General features: G+C 40.5%; 1 protein-coding gene, 1 long non-coding RNA gene and 2 gene segments (V, D, J or C); 1 reads left to right on the forward strand and 3 right to left on the reverse strand.

The window, feature by feature from the left end:
• The window catches only part of LOC117072417, a 293,342-nt gene that overhangs the window by 112,854 nt on the left and 159,324 nt on the right, over positions 1-21,164 (reverse strand).
• LOC117072418 overlaps positions 1-21,164 on the reverse strand; it is a 372,247-nt gene that overhangs the window by 103,371 nt on the left and 247,712 nt on the right.
• Positions 1-21,164, reverse strand: part of LOC117072419 (M1-specific T cell receptor beta chain-like) — a 339,687-nt gene that overhangs the window by 97,644 nt on the left and 220,879 nt on the right. The window lies entirely within an intron of this gene.
• Positions 11,191-18,765, forward strand: LOC117072436. The gene is made up of 3 exons (XR_004432795.1): positions 11,191-12,757; positions 16,112-16,248; positions 18,588-18,765. It is a non-coding gene; the product is annotated as an uncharacterized LOC117072436 (long non-coding RNA).

Here is a 21,164-nt window from a genome sequence, read left to right on the forward strand (position 1 = left end):
AACCCCCCTTTGTTTGTGCTCACTTAGAGCTGTTATTTACAAGTTTTTCTTTCTGATTTACTGTCTTTCAAGTTGGGTTTCTGTATTATAGAGCCTGCCAACCTGCTACACACTTATTTCCTGGGCTGGGTCCATAAGGAGTTTGTGTTCTAAGAAGGGCTAACATTTGGCACTGTGGCTTTGCTGCTGGCACAGAAATACAGTGCTGCGTCCCCTGACTCCGTGGACTGGATCTCCAAGGTACAGGATGAGTTTTGGGGGCATTGGGCTGAAAATCGCTCATTGAATATTTCTGCTTTCTGAATCATTTCTTCATTCTGAAAGTAAACCAAAAACTTGAGCTCTTCGTCCAGCTTCTTACGATACCAGTAAACATAACTATGTCCTTTTATAGGAACACAATCCATCTTTGCTTTCTGTTCATTTGCTTTGACCAGAAGTCTAGGTCTCTGGGTGACCTTGGTGTCCGTGGAGGCTGTGAAGGAAGAAGAGAGCAGCTATAGAAAAAACCCAGGAGGGAGGCTGATACTGCAACCACAGGAGAGAGTCTTGGAACTGGAATTCAACCGGTTCAGAACAGGGACTTACCTGCTCCCCAGAAAGAAAGGGCCACACAGCAGAGAAGTCTGAGGCACATGGTTGGCTCAGACAGAAACCATGGTGGTAGCTTTTTCTGTAAGGCTTCCTCACCCGCTCCCCCCGCCCCCGTCAGCAACCTGCTTGTGACATGATCACTTCCCATAGCCTTCGTAGATGCTCTGTACATGGGACAGAGTCGTTTCAATTTCATAGAATGTAGGAGGGCAGGCTTTGTTTTAGCTGTTGAAAAAAGTGCAAGTTTCAGCCTGCTTTTAATTCTTTTTTCTGTGACTCACTGTTTTGCTACTTTTTTAGGTAAAATCACTCATACATTTATTTACTTAAAAAATTATTATGCTTTAAGTTCTGGGGTACATGTGCAGAACATGCAGGTTTGTTACATAGGTATACACGTGCCATGGTGGTTTTCTGCACCCATCAACCCATCATCTACATTAGGTATTTCTGCTAATGCTCTCCCTCCACTAGCCCTCCACCGGCTGACAGGCCCTGTGTGTGATGTTCCCCTCCCTGTGTCCATGTGTTCTCATTGTTCAGCTCCCACTTATGAGTGAGAACATGTGGTGTTTGGTTTTCTGTTCTTGTGTTAGTTTGCTGAGAATGATGGTTTCCAGCTTCATCCATGTCCCTGCAAAGGACATAAACTCATCCTTTTTTTTATGGCTGCATGGTATTCCATGGAATATATATGTCACATTTTCTTTATCCAGTCTCTCATTGATAGGCATTTGGGTTGGTTCCAAGTCTTTGCTATTGTGAACAGAGCTGTAATAAACATACATGTGCACATGTCTTTATAGCAGAACGATTTATAATCCTTTGAGTATATACCCAGTAATGGGATTGCTGGGTCAAATGGTATTTCTGGTTCTAGATCCTTGAGGAATTGCCACACTGCCTTCCACAACGGTTGAACTAATTTATACTGTTTAGTTTTTTAACTTGTGATTTTGCTTCTTCCCCTCCTCCCTTCCATCTCAGGTGAGGAATCATACAACTTGGTCTTTACAAATAGTAGCTTTTGACACACTTATAAAAATCACATTGCAGCTGCTTTACATTAAGTATTTATTTATCTATTTATTTATTTATTTAAGATGGATCTTGCTCTGCCTCCCAGGCTGGAGTGCAGTGGTGTGATCTCGGCCCACTGCAGCCTTCACCTCCTGGGTTCAAGCAGTCTCCTGCCTCAGCCTCCCGAGTAGCTGGGATTACAGGCCCCCACAACCACACCTGGCTAATTTTTGTATTTTTAGTACAGACAGGCTTTCACCATGTCACTGGCTGGTCTTGAATTCCTGACCTCCAGTGATCCGCCCCCCTCAGCCTCCCAAAGCGTTGGGATTACAGGCATGAGCCACCGCGCCCGGTTACATTAAAGAATTAAATGTTGAACTATACAGAACAATACTTATGACAAATATGCAATGCGTATATAGAAGTACCTTTGCCTGAACCAATCAGCTTAAGAGTTAGATTATTGCTGAGAATTTCTCAGTCCATGTTACTCTTAGGTTTCCTCATTGTTTCTCCATCATGCCCAGGTAGGTGTAACCTGAAGTTTAAATTTGTCATTCACTTGCTTTTCATTATAGTCTTCAGCATTTACACAAGAATCTGTAAATTGTGTAGTATTTAATTTTGCATGTCTTTGAAATGTAAGAGGAATCAGCTAGTTTATATATTTTCTATAATGTTAATTTTTCATTCAACATTAGGTCTGTGATATGTTGACACATAATCTAGGCAATTTACTTTCACTGCTATCTAGTATTACATTATATTCATTGGCTAGAATTTATTATATATTCTTGAATTAATGCACACTAATTTTTCCCTGGGTGTTGTGCTGCTACAAACGGTATTGTATTCTTGAACATGTCTCTGCTTACCTAGGTGCAAGATTGTTGCCATACCTGGCAGTGTAAAGACTGAGTCTTCAAGGCAACACGTCAACTTTACATAACATAACATAACAAAATGCTTTCCAAAGTGATGAGACAAATAAATGATCCCACCAATAGCTCATGAGTGTGTTCAAATGTTCCACATCTAGGACTATGGGTGCTATTTAACATACTTTTAATTTTGCCAGTCTAGTATGTTAAAATTATCTCATGGCACAATATTTTAGTTTTAGTTTGCTTCTTTCTGGTTGCTAAGAAGGTTGAATATATTTTATATATTATAGGCCACCAGTGTTGCCTGTAAACTGCCCTTTGTCCATATTTCTTTTTGACTGATTATTATTTATTTGTAACAGTTCTTAATAGACTCTGGATTGGATACCCAACGTTTGTCAGCTATGTGTGTTGCTTTCCAATTTGTGGTGTATGTCTTTACTATCTCTGTGCTACTTTTTGTTGGATTTCTTCACTTAGTAGAATGTATTATTCTTTTATTTGGGGTAAACATGTTTTTTAATTCTTTATAAAAAAAAAATCTCCCATAGCCCATGTTCATGAAAGTATAATCCTTATTATTTACCAAAACACCTAACATTCTGAATTTTGCATTTAAGCATTTAATCCACTTGTGATTTATTTTGGCATATATTGTGAAGTAAGTTTTAAATTAATCTTTCCTTGTATGGATAACCACCTGCTCCAGAATAACTTGTATATTACATAATTCCTCCATGTAGCTTCAATAACACCTCTGTCATATGTGAAATTCCTGTATATTCATGGGCCCATTTTTCATTTTCTATTTTCCATTTGCCTATTTAATCATGTTCCTTTCATTATCCTAAATAACATAATTTGATAATTGATAGAGCAATTCACGTAACTTTTTGTACTCCTTAAATATTGCTTATTTTTGTTATTTTTCACTTAGTTGTAGATTATTTGCCAAATTTCATAAAATAAATCTTTTGTAGTTTGACTACTGTGGTATTGAATATATAGATAACACTGCAGAAATTGAAATAACCTTACTATTGGATTCACTTTTTCATGATCATATTGTATATCTTTACTTATTTCAAACTTTTTTTTTTTTTTTTGAGATGGAGTTTCACTCTGTTGCCCAGCCGCCTGGAGTGCAATGGTGTGATCTCAGCTCACTGCAACCTCCGCCTCCCAGATTCCAGCAATTCTCCTGCCTCAGCCTCCCAAGTAGCTGGGATTACAGGCACCCGCCACCGCATCTGGCTAATTTTTTGTGTTTTTAGTAGAGATGGGGTTTTACCATGTTGGCCAGGTTGGTCTTAAACTCCTGACCTCAGGTGCTGCCCACCTCGACCTCCCAAAGTGCTGGGATTAAAGGTGTAAGGCACCACGCCTGGCTTATTTCATACTTTTAAAATCATTCCCTTAAATTTATTTATTTCTTTCTTTATTTAGAGACGGAATCTAGCTCTGTCACCCAGGCTGGAGTGCAGTGGCATGATCTTGGCTCTCTGTAACCTCTGCCTTCCGAGTTCAAGTCATTCTCCTGCCTCAGCCTCTGGACTAGCTGGGACTACAGGCGTGTGGCACCACGCCTGGCTATTGTTTTGTATGTGTAGTAGAGATGGGTTTCACCCTATTGGCCAGGCTGGTCTTGAACTCCTGACCTCATGATCTGCCCGCCTCAGCATCCCAAAGTGCTGGGATTACAGGCGTGAGCCACTGTGCCCAACCCTCATTCCCCTAAAATTTTAATAATTTTCTGCATGATAGTCTTTGCTAATCTTCTAATAGATTTGTTCTTAGGTGTTTATTTTATATTTTACATTATTTGTAAATCGTCTCTCTTGTTAAGAAACATATTTTAACTGCTTCTAGTATGTGAAAATAAAATAATGTTTTATATTTATGTTAAATTCAGTAAACTTACTACATTTTGTTATTGATAATGCTTTGCTTCTTTAGACCCTTTTGAATCTCTATAACTAAGCTTGTCATGCTCCAATACTTACTTATTTTTCTTTCCTTCCTCATTTTCAACTTTTTCGCCTTGCTTCACTGGTTGCAAATTCAGCACAATGTTGAATAGAAACCACGGCATGATTCATTTATGTGTTTATCAATTATGTAGAAATCACACGACTACAGGTGCCAGATATGGGTAAACGCTAAGGGTTTTACAAAATGTTAAGATTAGATCCTGCCATTTTTAAAGACCAGTTGGCCTCCTAGGATATCTGCAAGTTTTTCGGTCAATCAGCACCTAAGCATCTCATCTGAAATATCTGGTGAAGCTCGGAGTCCACACTGGATGAGTGGCAGATATTTTATAGAAAGATCCACATCACCCTCTAGTGGTCAAAGGAGCGAATTCATCCGATGCCGGCTGAGGTCTGCCTCAGCCTGCATGAGTCGGGAGTGGCCCGCCCCGCAGCGAGGCAGCAAGGAGGCATCCCAAGCATCAGAGCGGAATTAAGAAAAAAGCAGCACTTGGTGTGGTACCTGCCACATACTCCACAGCATTGTTACTAGTGATTACTGACACCATGACTCAGCCATTAGTCTAGACCATTAGTCTAATGCCAATGGTGGTTTATCAGTGCATTTTGCCTCCTCAACCTTTTATAGTCCCCCAAGGCAGGTGTGCTCCCTAAATCTCTATCCTATGTTCTCTGCTCTTTTCATTGTAAACTCTATATCAAGGGGTTGGAGGCACTTTCATTCTTCCAGTGAGGCTAAATGTCCCAAAGGTGTACTTCTTATCCAGATCCATTTTCTGAGTCCATGATTGTACATCCAACTGCTCTCTGCAGGAATATTCCTGGTTAGATCACTGTCTCAAAGGCACTCCCAATCTCAAAGTAAATTTTGATCTCCTTCCCACTTGGTCCTCCTTATTTGTCTGTCTGTAGCAGTCTCTTTTAATCATCACCCCCTAACCCCTGCATGTTGCTGCTCGTGTATCACCAATTGCCAAGTCCTTTGATTTACTTCCTTTTCAATGTCTCATTTTCCCCATATTTCTAACACCATCATCATTATCCAAGCTAAACTACTGCTTGTCTGAGCTAACATTTTCCCTCCGCATCAACTCTGTCCACACTGCTGGAGGGTGGCAGCATAAGCCCCCCAACCCTCTGCCCAAAACACGCCACTTTGGCATAAGGATTATTTTGAGCTGGAGGCGTTTTAATGCCTTTAATGTCTTTAGACAATAGCAGGTATAAGAGGAGTATTCTGACCCTTCCCCTTTTCTTCTTGAAAAACAGAATAAGCCTCCCATATAAAAAATGTCTTATCTACACCAGGAAAAAAGAATATTCTTAACATCAAAGATAGAATGGGATGATGTTGAGGCCAAGGAATCTGTATCAAAAAGCCTTGTTAAACTAACCCTCACCTTCCTCGTCACTTTGCCATTCCACCAGCAACCCTAGCCCAAGCCCCTTTACTTTTCCACCTTTTAACAATGTATGACTCTTTGCCCAATTCAGTATATGAGTGTTCAACTCTAACTGCATATTCAAGTCTTCCTTTAATTATAGGGGCTTTCATATGATGTAAAACTTACATTAAATACATGTGTTTGCTTTTCTCCTGTTAATCTGTTCCATTCTCAGGCCCAGCAGAAAAACCCTAAGAGGGTAGAGGTAACATTTTGCCTTCCCTGCACAGTCCATTATTTCTTCACTTTGTGACCAGGGTGATTAAATACACAGATACACACACAGCCACGAATCTGATTACTACAGAAGTCAAATGTTGAAAACCTCAATGTCTCCTGTTAAGCTTTATGTTGGATTCTGTATCATTTACCTTGACCAGTAAGGTTGTGAGTGGTCTGATGCCTTCCTGCCTTCTTCAATTTTGCTCTGTACTCAGCCGCCTCCTCCCCCTGCTGCTGCCAGGCTGCTGACTTCTTTCCTGTCATTAAACACACCAATGTCTTTCCCGATTAAAACATTTGCACTGGTTCTTTAATCTTTCTTAAATGGCCTTGAATTCATTATCCCTTGTCCCACTTAATTAACTCTAGCTCATCTTGATGTAAGGTATTTAGGAATAATATTTAAAATTTATCCCCATACCTTTTATTAAAAGGCGGATAACCATTAAATATGCAATATCAGGGGCTTCAGACTCTCTAGGGAGTATTTCATCAATAATTACTTTCAAGAAATGAGACATAGTTCATTTTGTAGAATAAAAGAGTCTTAACTGCTTTTCAAAAATGGCACCAGATAGGAGATTACAGATAAAAGACACTCACATATTTATGGGTAGTTGAAATTGACTACTGGTCAGTTAATAGGAGTCACACTGCTTTCCACATTCCAGAATGGAAAAACAGCAGCAGTGGTATGAAGTTGTGAAGTAGCTAATCAAATATTCACCTTTGGACACCTGAGATGATACATGTACTGTAGCAAATGGGTTCAGACTCATGGAAACCAGCTCTAGAGATTATTTTTGACATTAAGAATGGGGACATCCAAGGATATAGAGGAATTAGAAAACCCTAGCTCCCTTGAAACCTCTGAAATTCTCCCCATGGCTTCTCCATTACTGGGAAACACACTGCTTCCGTGTGTGTGTGTGTGTGTGTGTGTGTATCGGGCAGGAGGATGTAAGAGTCTGTCTCTTACCTCACCCATCACTGCCTCTGAAAGGTGAACTTGATTTCAAATACAACAAAGCCCAGAGAGTAGAATATTAAATCAGAACAGGAAGTCCAACACTTCAAAAATAGTTGCTCATCAAAAATCTATGGCATTCAAAATTTACAGGAAATGTGATAGGATTTTATTTTGTTGGTACTTGTCCAAGGAAGACAGAACACAAATTTGGACTGAATGCTGTTCAGTGCTGTTGTCTTCTTTCCTAACGTAATGTAGGTAGGCAGTAGGCTGTGTCCTTGATAGCCAGCTGGTTTGGGAAAAGCAGGTCTGAACCCAGCACTGTTCCATGCTAAATGTCACTGAAACACTACACTCCTCAGCTTAATGCAGAGGGAAATAGTGACTGCATGAAATAGGAATATAACCACTGTCTCTGTGTTTCATGCCAGAGCCTTAAAAGCTCTTGTCTTTTCCATGTCATTAGTGAGCAGTGGAATATTTTTAAAGTATTTTACTAGCTCTGTTCTCCAGGCCGAAAACACTAACAGAGAAAAAGGCTACAACTAAAATGGGTCCGTAAGTTCAGTGACAATGGCACAGTCTGAGGTGACTGAACCCAGGTAGTGTATTTAACCACCAGCAACACGTGGTCATAGCGGGGATGAAAAACAGCAGCGTGTGCACTGCGGACTTGGCTCCCATCTTATTCCAGACAGTTCCACCTTGGTTAGGGGCCAGGTGTCATCTCCATGTTTTCACGTTCACCCTTAGTGTCTAAACCTTGCTCTCTGTTGCAAAGGGGTTGACAAGGGTCCAGGTCTATTGGGTAGCAGGTTGTCCGTCGTGATTACTTGAGCAGCCGATGTTTGTATAAGGATGGTAGCAGTTGAGCCACTGCTATTTCACTCCTGGTTTTGACTATAAAATGCTCTTGATCCTTTTCTTGTAAGAACTCTAATCTACTCATTTATTTGTTTTATTTTCTCTTCTTTTTGATTCTATATGCATGCAATTTTATTTATCTTAACCTGTGGTTCATAACACATAGGCGTTGCTTGTCAATGAATAGTTATTTATTTATTTAAAAATATAATAGGAACTTGTAAAACATCTCCTCCTCAACATTATGCAAGACAGACCTTGACAATATTTAAATGTATAGCTATGTAGTTCTCTCTCATTCTATCTCCTGCCATGCCCCAGCCTTATAAAAGTCCTGAACTTGGGTCACTATTCTTCCCTGCCAGTAGTGTGTTGGTAAAGGGTTGACAACTAACTCTCTGGAGGAAAATAAAGCAAAACTGTAATTTGTTGTGTTTGCTGATTTCTGTAGTGTAAATACCCTCACTATTGCCAGTTTCAAGCTAACAAAATGATGTCACTAAAACTGGAGTTCGGAAAAATGTATACAGTCAGCTCCCATGAGCTGATAAGGTAGGCTCCAGCATACAACTGGTCTTTGCTTTCCTTTCAATAAAATTTGATCTAACATATTTTATTCCTGAAAATTATTTTCTTGACTTGTTTTTAGCTTTATAAAAAGCACATTATGCTTTGCATAGTCTCATTAGACTTAGTTTTTGCATTTGCTATTGTATTGCTAAGATTCACCTATAACCTTGCTCTTCACTATAGTTCATTCATTTTGACTCATATGACTATGCCACAGTTTATTCATTCACTCTTCTCGGTGCATATGTGGCTTGGTGCCATGTTTTTCTGCTGTTTGGTGCTGTTAAGAACACTTTTGTATTTATATCTTCTGATATGTGTATGCAAGAGCTTCTCCTGACGTAAATCTAGGAGTGGAATTGCTGAGTCATGGGACATAGGAATCTTCAACTATGAGATGATGCTGAACTGTTTCCAAATGGTTTATAGTACTTATGCTCCCATCAACAATTTATAAGTAATCCTATGAATCCATACCCTCGCTAACATTTTATATTTCTAAACTTTTTATATTTTGCTAATCAAGTGGATATAAGGCTATGTATCACTATGTCTTGCTTCATATTATCCTGATCATCAATGCAGTAAAATATCTCTATATGTTTATTGGTCATACATGTTTCTTCTATTAAATGTATGATCATATGTTTTGCTCATTTTCTATTGGCCCATACAGATTTGTGGTCAATGTAAATATTTGGTTTCTCCTAGGGAAGGATTTTTACTGTTCCACTTACTCTCTTCTATACTGGCAGAACTTTGCAACATTGTAGACAAGCCATGTTGTCTGAGATCTTCCTTCTAGGTACCTCTGCCCGCTCTTCCCTTTGACACCTTTCCAGAAGCCAGCTCACCAGCACCTTCCCTAGGGATACATTCCAGATCATGTGTACGTAGGTATACAGGGTGCTCCCCTCCCTTTGTACTGAGTCTTACTCTGTTCATTCATCAACCGAAACAACATGGAGAACATGATGGCATTCAACATATACAGGAAATGTGATAGGATTTTTTTGGTGGTCCTGGTCCAAGGAGGACTGAACATAAATTTGGAGTGGGTGCTATTCAATGCTGTTGCCGTCCTCCCCTAAGGTAATGTACTCATGCATAACTGTCTACTTGGCTGCCTCTTGGTTATCTTTGTCTTGAGAGCCCAGCATGATGACGAGAAAGCCAATCGCTGAAGTTTATTATAGGAAATACACAGTGATTATACAACTGTCTTCATATCTACCTCTAGGATTGTGTGTAGATCTCTTCAAGAACACATGACTAATGTGGCAGAGTCAGGGCAAAATTCCAGGTTTTATAATTTTCAGGGAAGCTTCCATGTCCACTGACCACTTTAGGCCAACTCTATGGCCATTTCATAAGTCACAAACACTACAGCTCCTCCAGTCTCCACACTCACAGGGCTTCTTTTCTTTCTCTCCCCCCATCCCGCCCCACCCCTACACACACACACCCAGATGTCTCAGTCAGGAAAGCTGTGGTTTTCCATCTCCATGCCTCCCCTCTCAGCACTCAGGGGACCCGCTGGGGCAGAGGGGCAGCTGCAGGGGGTTCTTGCCGTGGTCTCTGATCCCTTCCTGGTGCTGTGTCTCTAGCACTGCAGATGTAGAAGCTGCTGTCTTCAGGATGGGCATCGCTCACTGTCAGAGTGGAGAAGGTCAGGTTTGGATGGTTGATGGGAAACTTGTCCTTCTTGATGCCTTGCTCGTATGTGACACTGGAGCCCTCATTGGAAGTTGCCATGAGTATGAGGCTCTGTTTCCGGAACTGACGATACCAAAACATAGTTGTGGCCTGAAAGTCCAGGCAACGGCACTCGATCTTCACAGAGGTTCCTCTCTTACAGATAACCCTGCTCGGAGATTGAGAGACGACAGCACCAAGCCCGGAGCCTACTGAAAACAGAAGCCAGAGAGAGGAGAGCCCAGTAGGATCCGAGTCAGACAGGATGACAGGCAGAGCTGAGCCTCACTCCCTCCCTGTGTTCCCAGCTCCTGGAGAATCCTGTTTGTTTTGTGCAATCTTTCTGTCATCTCCCTAGGGCCATAATCCCCCATCTCCTCTGACCGGTGGCTCTCACCTTACCGTTTACACCTCTAGAGAGCAGGGCCGCTCCCTCTCCCTTTGATGAGCATAAACAATCCACATTGCCTGGCCACCACTTGACCATGCCAACACACGCACATGCCCACCGAAGCTCCCAGGTAGAAGGAGGCTCATACCTGTCCCCAAAAGCAGCAGAAGCAACAGCATCTTCGGTGATGGCCCCACACTGCCTTCTCCGGGAGAGTTGTGACCACTGTCTCCATTCACCAGAGAGGAGGGATGACTGATCACAGAATCTCAAGGATGCTCTAGTCTGCTCCCTGGTGGTAATCTTTGCCCATGACGAATGTTACATCCATCTCTCTGTCTATCAAAGAACCATACAAGTCAGGCTCGGTGGCTCACGCCTGTTAATTCCAGCACTTTGGGAGGCAGAGGCGGGTGGATCACAAGGTTAGGGGTTCAAGACCAATCTGGCCAACGTGGTGAAACCCCGTCTCTACTAAAAACACAAAAATTAGCCAGGTGTGATAGCAGGCGCCTGTAATCCCAGCTACTTGGGAGGCTGAGATAGAGAATTGCTTGAATCAGGGAGGCGGAGGTTGCAGTGAGCTGAGATCGTACCACTGCACTCCAGCCTGAGTGATAGAATGAGACTGCGTCTCAAAACAAAACAAAATCTCATACATTGCCCAAAGTGACCTAAAGATTTCCCAAATCAACTTCTAAATTTATTACAGATACACTGAGATATAGAGCATTGCAATGACTTAAGTGAGTTTCTTATAAGGAAATGAGTGTATGTTTGGGTAATGAATGGCGTTGGAGTCTGTTTGCTGCTTCTGTTTCATATCCTCAAAGTAATCACACCAAGACAACTCATGGTTGTTAATCACTAGACCTTCAGGTTGGAACTGCCATAGATATTGATAATGCCCAGGCCAGTGCCTCAGCTGGAAGTCCAATGTTTCTTCATAATCATGATGAAGCCACTTCATCGTTTTCTAAATGAGACAGTTACCTCATGAGTATCTCATAACAATTTCCCTCATATATAGATGGACTTAATTCTAAACATTCTAATAATATTTCTCGATTTAGCTTGTATGTTTCCATGTTAATCACTGTTGAGGTTGTGAGAATAATTACATTTATTCTATTATAATGGAGATCATACTAAGTACTGGGAGTGAAAATAGTTTCTAGGAGGCATAAGAAATTCTTTGATTTGAACATGCTGGGATACTTCTTTTAATGGATCGACGTTGGAAATGTGTAGCAATTACAAGGAGCTGGAAAGTTATTCTGAAAGCCCTATGTTTTCATTTGTATAGCAGCCTCCCAATTATGCTTTCATTTAATATTTAGTTCTTCTCTGGCATAGGTAGCTAGAAAAGATAAAATTAAGACTTCACCCATCATATTATGTTTGTGCAATTGTGGAATTGTTTTATCATAACAAATATAGCTATTGTGTTATGTTAATATTGACATATCTATTGAAGGGCATCTGTATGCTCCTGTGGCTGCATTTTTTATTTACTGGGTATGTTGGACCTCATTAAAATGAGGCCACTTCATACTGTAAACTACTTTTTCTGCAAAGAGTAAGTAAGGACAGCTTGCGATGGGTGACCTCTGGCCCAATATTATGATATGTCTGGGAGATAGTGGCTGGAAGACCTTCAGATCAGAAGAAAATCTTCCTATTTATTTTGAGAAACACTAATTGTCAGGTACAGATGGTCTCATGATGGTTTAATGACTTCAACTTTACAGTGGTGCTAAAGCAATATGCATTTCAGTGTGCTCCTTGACTTACGATGGGGTTATGTACAGATAAGCTGGATATTGTAAGTTGAATTATGATGTTTTCAATTTATGCTGGATTTATCAGGATATTACCCCACTGCAAGTCAAGGAACATCTGGATATTCCTGTGGTGTTTTATCACTTTGTCAACCTAGCTAAGCAAGGAATATGTTTCAGATAACTTTTTCCTAGTACGGTTCCAGGTTAGAGTCGATCATGGGGGAAGAAATGCATGAAGTTTGTAAGAGGAAAGTAAAACAGCTGGCACTGAGTTGTGAAGTCATCACTGGCTCCAGGCAGTGATAAGTGGCATCAAAAGTGCCGGTGAGTTCCAATTTATGCTGACTTTCCCCTGCTTCACATCCAGCTCTTTATACTGGCTGCCATCTCTGCTGACCAGGAGGGACTGCAGTCCCACCACCAAACTTTTCTGAGAACTCACAGGGCTGTTGGCACATAGAGTCAGCCGTCTTCCATAAATTCCTACACCATCCCCTTCAGGGTTCCGTGTAGTACATGGATATACCCAACTTAATGCAAAACTTAATGCAAAGTCCAGTTCATCCACCTTCACCAGAGCTCGTTAGAGTTGTTTTTTCTGACCCTTTTCGAACTTTCACTTATCCATCTTCTCCCCAAATTGTGTCAGGCCTAATTCCTATACTATCCTCTTTTGTTCCTTAATGCTCATAGTGGTTTTTCTTCCCTGACACTTCCATTTGTGTCATGGGTTTGCCATAGGCCAAGCCATACGTTGTCAATAGCTAGTATGTGCTATGACTTTTCATTTTCTGAGACTACTGCAATGCCATCTCTTTTTTTTTTTTTTTTTTTTTTTTTTTTTTTTTTTTTTTGAGGCGGAGTCTCGCTCTGTCGCCCGGACTGGAGTGCAGTGGCCGGATCTCAGCTCACTGCAAGCTCCGCCTCCCGGGTTCACGCCATTCTCCTGCCTCAGCCTCCCGAGTAGCTGGGACTACAGGCGCCCGCCACTTCGCCCGGCTAGTTTTTTTTTTTGTATTTTAGTAGAGATGGGGTTTCACCGTGTTAGCCAGTATGGTCTCGATCTCCTGACCTCGTGATCCGCCCGTCTCGGCCTCCCAAAGTGCTGGGATTACAGGCTTGAGCCACCGCGCCCGGCCAATGCCATCTCTTAAAATTAGTCAATGTGACCAATTTTCTTGGTGTCTGGGGGACTTTAGTATCCATGAGAACTGTTGGAAAAGGAGATAGAAGTTAGAGTCAGTGACCTGCGATCAAAGGGCTGTGGCACAAGAAAAGCCTTGGTATTGGGGTCTGATAGCTCATAATAGGGCTTTACATCTTTGCCGGGGTTAAATCAAAGGCCATGCAGCAAAGAAGCATGCTTACTAGGGCAGACACAGAATAGGATGGATCCTCTTTCTGCTCTGAGTTGGTGCACTAAAGTTTTGTGCAAAAACAATGATGGTTAAAGATGATGGTTAACACATAGGTAGGTAATTGTAATTAAGTATTGGTAAAATAAAGCAATAATACTTCTAGTTGTTATAGCTAGACAGATCTAACATTCTGACTATCCAAAATATTGGAAATCATGAAGGGAACCATAGGTGTTAATTGTTCTAAAGCTCGCATAGGCTTCAGGAGAAGGGTAAAGATAAGACTAATCTCAGATTTTCTTAATATAATTATATAATAAAATGTTATAGTTAATCATCAAAAAATGAAAATGAATTGTGGACTTCTGAAAGACAAAATAGTGAAATGAGAACAATAGTCAACAAAAATAAGGTCATGCATGAGGGAAGAAGAAACCAAAATGTGAGAAAAATTAATGTACAAAACCAAATAAGAAACATAACTCAAAACCCAGGAAATCACCTGCTATAGAAAACTATACAGAAATACATTTAAGACAATAGACTGAGCATTCTAGTTGTATAAATAATGAGGCTGAAAAAATACACACTGCTTATGAAATACCCACCTGAAGAATAAAAACAACAAAAAGGCTACATGTAGAAAGGTTGAAAAAGAAATGCTAGACAAATACAATCCTAAAAACATGAAATAGTTTTATTGATGTCATCCAAAAGGACTCCAGTGCAAAAAGAGCAGCAGGGAAAAACTAAGAGTACCAATTAACGACACAAATTCAAATGACTGTGGTGTGGTATCTGGTCTTCAAAGATACCAGCCTGATGAAACGCCCCGGCTAGCGGTCACCTTCCCATGAGTGCTTTTCTCTTGAATCCGAGCTGGCTGGATTGTGGTGGAGGTGACACTGCATATTTCCCGGGCTGGGCTGTAAGGAGCCTAGCTGACCACATCTGGGTCTCTTGAATGCTCGCTCTTAGGGTAGTCAACTACCATGCAAAAGCTTTAGCTACCTAGAGCCCACCATGCTGTGAGACAGTCCATCTAATCACATCGAAGGCTGTGTACAGAGAGACATGCTCAGCGGGTCCACAGCTACTGCAGCCATCCCAGGTAATGAACCAACAGGGGCACACAAAAGCCACCTTGGATATCCAGCCTAGTTGAGCCTTCAGATATCTCCAGCCTCAGTGACTGACAGTGACTATGTGAGCAGCCCTAAGTGAGAACTGTCCAGCTGAGCCCTTTTATATAACCACAAGAGATAATAATATGTTGTTCTTTTAAATCACTAACTTTTGGAGTGGTTTGTTACACAGCAATAGATCATTTGTCAAGATACTTGCCATTATATTCTAAGCTTTCTAAGTGAGGTATAAAATACATAGACTGCACAAATCTTAAGTGTTCAGCCAAATGAATTTTTGAAATGAATATACTCGTGTAATCATCACCCAGATCAAGATATAGAATTCAGAATTCCAAAAGCCTTCCTCATGTCTCCCTCAGGGTAAATACATAATGCTACCAAATTAATCACTATTCTGACTACATACTGTATAATTTTGTGTCTACTATATTTTATTCAATCTTATATTTAAAATATCTGTGTTGGAAATGATATTTTTTGCTATATTGTATTCTGTTACATAAATGTAACACAATCATTTATCCATTGCATTGTTGATGGATGTTGAATATTTTCCAATTTGGGGCCATTGGGAATAAAGCTGCTATTGTGGTAATACCTTTTTCTCACATGTTAAATATCTTTCTACTTCCTAAGAATTCTGGGCTATTTCTTGAATTTTTATAGAGTTGACAAATTGGTTTTCTGGCTTGTCTAATTTACTGCTGGTTATGTTCAATGTGATTTTAAATTGAGCAAGTATGTTTATTATGTTAAAGAAATAGTTCTAGATTAAAATTTTATGTAAATTATCTTTGTGTAATAGATGTGATGGCCTCTCAAAACTTGCTAAGAAAACATTCAATGATATTTTACATTTTAAAAATTTCCTGTCTTTTACTTCAGATGATATCGCTCTTACAACCTGGTTCTGGGAATGCAGGTTATGATGAAACTTCATAGCTACAGCATTCTTTTCAGTATTAAGATTACCCTGAAAAAAGCAAATGGTTAATAGTTTTACAGGAGAATTTCTGAAGTCTATTTAAGTTCTTATGCTCTGCTTTAATAAATTCCTCAACTGAAAGAAAGGAATTTGTGTCCATTCTAGTCACGGACAAGAAAAACAAGGAGAAACAAGATTGTCTATCTCTTACTGTCATCCCTTTCATTTTCTTCCTTTCCTTGGACAGACAGTCTTTCCCCATCCCATCACCTCTGGAGAATGGCTTGTACATAGAGCACAGATGACACTATGGGCCTGTGTCTCTCCCACCGCCATGAAGGTCCCTGGCTCCATCCTCTGGCTCAGAGAATGACTGATGTGGAGGTATCTGTGAATATGGTCTGGACATTCAAAGTGAAGTATCTTAGAGCCATCTCATTTCCAGTGTTTTACTTACTACTGTCAGAAAACATTAGTTTCAACGACTGCTTGTAGTTCTCATACTACCATATTTTAATGTTCTTTAGATCCTATTCAGGGAGAAATACCTTTTCCATCTCTATGTTTTAGTATTTTGGTTTCTGTGAGACTCTGTGTGAGTCAAACTCCCATACGCTATGTAGAAGAAGAAATTCAAGGCTAAACACAGAATCCAGGCAATAATTTGAAGAAAATTTGTGGAGGCAAGTCTTGTGTATTATGGACAGGCACTTATATTTTTCTAAAAATTTCTTATCCCTGGAAAAAGAGAACAATACAGCAGGACAGACTAAGGTTATTTGATGCTCTGACAATATTTTTGAAAAGTTTTCAAGCAGCAGTTTCAGTTGTATCTGAAGAATGATATAGAAACATCAATTTCTAGAAGCATAATTATATGATCAAATAAACATTTGTAAGTCAGCATAAGAATTAACACCACTTACCTTCTAATTCAGTGCATAGGTGGCAGAGCATAAAGAGAGAAAACAGAAAACAAGATCACTTGGGAAGTTTTATTCACACCTGTGTGCTTATCTGTCACTCAAACATTTCTCTCCAGCCCGACCCTCTCCTCTAAGTGCCAGACCTGCACTTATGGGGCCTCTTGAATGTTTCTACACAGATGTCCAGTGAAGGACCACTAGAACCAGAAACTCAATTTTGTTCAATAACCTGACTCCATTCATTTGTCCAAATTTTCTTCCATTGCCATATTCCGGTGGAGGAGGAAGTGTTGATATTTTTTTTCCTGGTGTTATCTCATCACTCTTTCCTTTCATAGAAGTTCCCTTAGCCTGCCTCCCTCTTTTGGTGCTTGCCCATCTGGTGAAATCCTACTTGCCCATCTGGTGAAATTTGAATAATAAGTTTCATCTGAAAATTTGCTTTCTCTCTGACGCCCTTCCTGATGTCACCAGACAGAATTGGCTATGTTATTTCCTATACTCCACTAACGTCTCTCATTAAAGCATGCGTCATATGAAATTGTGATTACAGGGTTTGTCTTCTACATCTCTCTTTCCATAGCCTTTTTTATCTTCCTGAAAGAAGGGAAAATTTTCTATTCATTCATTCATTTCTATTAATTCATTCATCTATTCATCTAGCATTCAGTAAAACAGAAAAAAGCTTGGGGTTGTAAGATTAACTTTTTGCTTCTTTCTTCTCTGTGTCTCTCTGACTCTCTCTATATATACATGTATATATCTTATATACAACATAAAACATATATATAACATTTATATATCATATATATAACATATCTATATATCATATATGGTGGGAAACTTCACTCAGCCAATAAGTGGGTTTAAAAAAATATTATATTTATAGTTTTTAAAAATAACTATATAAAACTATAAAATAGCCAGGCATGGTGACTCACGCCTATAATCCCAGCACTTTGGGAGGCCAAGGTGGGTGGATCAGCTGAGGTCAGGAGTTCGAGACCATCCTGGCCAACACGGTGAAACCCTGCCTCAACTAAAATATAAAAATTAGCAGGTATGGTGGTGTGCATCTGTAATCCCAGCTACTTGGGAGGCTGAGGCAGGAAAATTGCTTGAACCTGGAGGCAGAGATTGTAGTGAGCTGAGATCATGCCGCTGCACCACAGCCTGGGCAACAGAGTGAGACTCTGTCTCCAATAAGTAAATAAATAAATAAAACTACAAAACTATAGCTTAAAAAATGATATATATATATAGTTATATATATACAAAACTATAGTTTAAAAAACTGTATAAAACTATCATTTTAGTCTCATATATAAAGTTTAGTTATATATATTTATATATATAGTTTTAGTTTTATATATATAGTTATATATATATAGTTTATATATATATATATAGTTTTTTAAGCCTACTTAGTGGCTGAGTGATGTTTCCTGCCATCACAGCGCAGAGGAGCCCTGCCACCTGGTCGGGGAAGCAGGACTGGGCACATTTATGCATAGAGAGGCAACATCCGTGCTTCACTGTGTCTATACTACTGGCACAGAGATAGAAAGCTGCTGGGTTCCTTTGGGCTGGTGTGACAGTGAGAGGAAAGGATTCCTTCCTCTCCCGAGACACACTGTACCCTTCAGCTATGTCTCCTTTCTGAATGTCATTTACTATCTGTGAGTAGTAGATCAATCTCAGTCCTTGACCTGCGTCCTGTCGGTACCAGTACATGACATCGTCGTTCAAATTCTGTTCACAACTCAGGGTCACATTCTGTCCTTCCTTTCTGAACAGGTACTTTGGGGACTGAGTGATTCCGCCATCCACGGTGTCTGGAAAAGAAAGAGAGGCATGCCTGAAGTACAGCGCAGGGAGGTGCCTGATGCTGCTGTCCCTCAGGGAAGCCTTGGATTTGGAACTTGCAGCATTTCAGATAGGAATTTTCTCCCTGAGCCCAGCACTCACTTGCTCCGAGGAGACAAAGGACCACACAGCAGAGCACTTGGTTGCTCATAGTGGAAAGGGGGCCTCCTTGTAGCTCCAAGCACTTGTGGGAAGAGAATGAGAAAAGAGGCTTGGCTCTGGGACTTCTCCTGACCTAATGTGCAGAGTTTATCGGTGGCTGGAACAAAGAGGTGGGAGGTTCCTGGAAATACTCAAGACAGGCTTTCTAATTTTGCAGATGAGGAGACAGGACAGAGAGCAGAGTCATTGGCACCTCCCATAACTCTGCGTTGCATCTGTGCTGAGGGGGCTGGCACCCCACGTTTCCGGGCCAGAGTTTCACTCCAATTGGCCCATTGGTTTTTATCTTTCCAGCGACCGTAAGGTTTGGGTTCCAGGAGTGCTTTAGACACTCTGATTATACAAGAATGTGGAGTTCATTTATTTTTCCTTTTTAAAAAAAATAAAAATAAAAACAAAACAAAACAAAACAAAAAACATTGATACATAATGTGTGTACCTATTTGTGGGTACCGGTGGTATTTTGTTACATGCATAGAATGTGTAAGGATGAACTCAGGGTATGTAGGAAGTCCATCCCCTGGAGAACTTATCATTGTTTATGCCCTCAGCTCTCTCGCAGAAAGACTGATCCCTGGGGTCTGGCCAGTGGTGCTGTGGCCACTGTGACAGCCTTTTGCTTAGCCGTCCTGCTGCACAGAGCCCAGCGCTGCTGTTCCAGGTCCTTCATGCAATCACAGCAAGACCTCGCCTCCTTTGACCACCTTCCACCTTCTAACTGGCTGGTTTCACTCATGTCCTTCTCATTCTCCTACTTGTTTCTTTGTCTTTGCCTTTGTCCTGACTAAATTTTCATTTGGGTTTACTCTCCCTTGGTCATCTTTTAATTTATTTTTCATGACTGGGATAATTTTGTCTTTTTCTTTCATGTCCCTCCTGAGTTCAATCAATTTCTTTTTCTGATGTCTTCCCATTTTGGCCATTTTTAGTCTGAGTTTTTGAACTGCTGGTCTGGTTATGGTCACTTATATCCTCAGCTGCTTCCTTGAGTGTATTTATTTCTGTTTGGAGTGTAGACTTACGTTTTCTTCTGCCTCATGATTGCTTTTGAGGTAAGGGAACAGGGCACAGAGGTGAGATGTTTGCCTTTGTTGTATGGGTGTTACTTTCATCTTGCTCATTTTCGTGTTATTGGGGTGTTTTACAAAACTCCTAGCCTAATGTTCCTTTAGCCATTATCCTAACAAAATCCAGACTCCTTAGTGAGCTTTGCTTGTTTTTGTAGTGGCGCTGGTTGTGGGTCCTCTTAATTTGTGATTTCCTTTTGTTTTGCAGAATTCTGTTTCCCCCTTTTTTCTCTTTTTCTACTCACTATTGAATTGCCAGAAGACCCTCTTTCTTCCTCTTTGCCTTTTGTCCCGCTCCCTGTAAAGCACTACCTTTGGAAGACTGTTCCTTTAAATTACACATCTGGTGTTTTAAACGGCATGAAGAATCCATCTTCTCTGCAGCCTTGCTGGGGTCTCAAGGTTGGTCTTTTTCTGGAGATCTCTCTGGATCTTTCTCAGGCTCCCCAGCCAGTGTCCCTCTTCTGTCTTCCTGGAAGATTTTCTAGGTGTTTCTCCTTTTGGGTGAAGTGAGGGAGGGGCGGGATTCCATTAAATGATTTTAGAAAATCGAAGAGCAAAAACATGCAGTGGAGTCACATGGTTTATACTCCACGCTGGTGAGGCTGGACTTAGCCTGCACATGTATTTGAAATGACTTTGCTTTTGTCTGCCTTTTCATTTTATGAAATTGTCAAAGCAAATTATAACAAATCTTTTTCTGTAGGTGGCCTATATCTGTTGAGTGATAAGAATAAAAACAAATATTAACTAAGACGAAAAGTTGAGGTGACAGATTTCTAATGAACAGTGTCTGTGGGCCAGACCTTTTCCCTAAATTCTAGACAAATTTATCCAACTCTATTTCCATCATCTCTCAGATGTTCTATAATTTTATAGCAGGAATTCTTGAACCTAGCATCTGTACAAACCTGCACAGGTACTCGGCAATGAACAGAACAAGAATTATGCCTTAAAGAATGCTAAGCAGCATGATGTGAGATAAAAATCATAACCCTTTGAGCCAAATGCTTTCGGTCAGCTTCTAGGTTTCCTTCTCCCTTCCCTTCCCTTCCCTTCCCTTCCCTTCCCTTCCCTTCCTTCCCTTCCCTTCCCTTCCCTCCCCTCCCCTCCCCTTCCCTCCCCTTTACTCCCCCATCTCTCTGTCTCTTTCTTTCTAGAAATTCACTCCTAGAACCATAATTTCTCTTGGTGAAAATGAAGAAAGCACTTCCTTTGCTTGTGTATCTTGGTGATTAAATAAAACTACTGATGTAAAGCGTGAAATATAGAACTTGAC

This window comes from Trachypithecus francoisi, unplaced genomic scaffold, assembly GCF_009764315.1.
Source record: "Trachypithecus francoisi isolate TF-2019V2 unplaced genomic scaffold, Tfra_2.0 Lachesis_group4, whole genome shotgun sequence".
NCBI lineage: Eukaryota > Metazoa > Chordata > Mammalia > Primates > Cercopithecidae > Trachypithecus > Trachypithecus francoisi.